This window comes from Arachis ipaensis, chromosome B03 (assembly GCF_000816755.2).
Source record: "Arachis ipaensis cultivar K30076 chromosome B03, Araip1.1, whole genome shotgun sequence".
NCBI lineage: Eukaryota > Viridiplantae > Streptophyta > Magnoliopsida > Fabales > Fabaceae > Arachis > Arachis ipaensis.
Genome location: NC_029787.2, coordinates 15,127,770 through 15,128,718, shown reverse-complemented (window position 1 = coordinate 15,128,718; position 949 = coordinate 15,127,770). Strand labels below are relative to the sequence as shown.

The 949-nt window shown below is 23.2% G+C and overlaps 1 pseudogene; it reads left to right on the top strand.

Moving 5' to 3' along the window:
- LOC107634213 overlaps positions 1-949 on the top strand; it is a 17,709-nt pseudogene that overhangs the window by 11,850 nt on the left and 4,910 nt on the right.

Here is a 949-nt window from a genome sequence, read left to right as displayed (position 1 = left end):
AATGTTTATTTGTTTTATGTAAAGAGTAAAACTAGATCCTATAGTTCAATTACATTTTTTTATTAGGAATAAAATTTATTATAAATAAAGTAATAGTCGTAATAGAATCAAGCAAGAATGGAATTAGTAATTTGTATCTTTTCTTTTTAAAATTTCATCAATTAAATTATCTTCTCTTTTTATTTTTTTTCTTTGATTTTTTTTAGTTCTCTTTTATTCTTCTTTAAACTTTTATGATGAGTAATTTTATGATATGATATTAAAACTTTATATTCAAAAGGTTTAGAGTTTGATTATTGGTGAATCTTAAAAGTAAAAAAAAATAGCATAAGACAAATAAAAAAAAATACCTATACAAAAATTAAATAAACCCAAAAAAAACTCTAATTTGAGGAGACACTTATTAGAAATAAAATCAACCATTAAGGAGCCACTTAAATGAAGTTATCTTTTAGGGTTAAGTATAATTTTGGTTTTTAAGGTATAAGTCAAAATTTTTTTTGTTTCTAACCTTTTTTTTGTATATAAAATCGTCTCTTAGTTTTAAAACTAAATTTTAAAATCGTCTTTTTTACTTAAATATTAGAATTTTGGACCAAATTACCCATAATAAAAAAAAGAAAAATAAGAAAAGGAGAGTATTTTTGCTCGTGCGAAGGGGGAAGGGAAGAAGAAGAAAAAGCTATTCACGATCCATTTCTACCTCCGCTTTCGCGCCGCAAAAAATTTAAAACCAAGTTAAACCTTAGAGACAATTTTAAAACCAAGTTAAATCTTACAGACCATTTTGTATGCAAAAAAAGGCTGATGACAAAAAAAAAATTTTCTGCCTATATCTTAAGAACCAAAATCGTACTTAACCCTACCTTTTATGTCTGTCTTAATGTGTTTTTTTTATGTTTTATTTTTCATAATTAATAAAAATAATTAGAATAAAATATTATTTTAG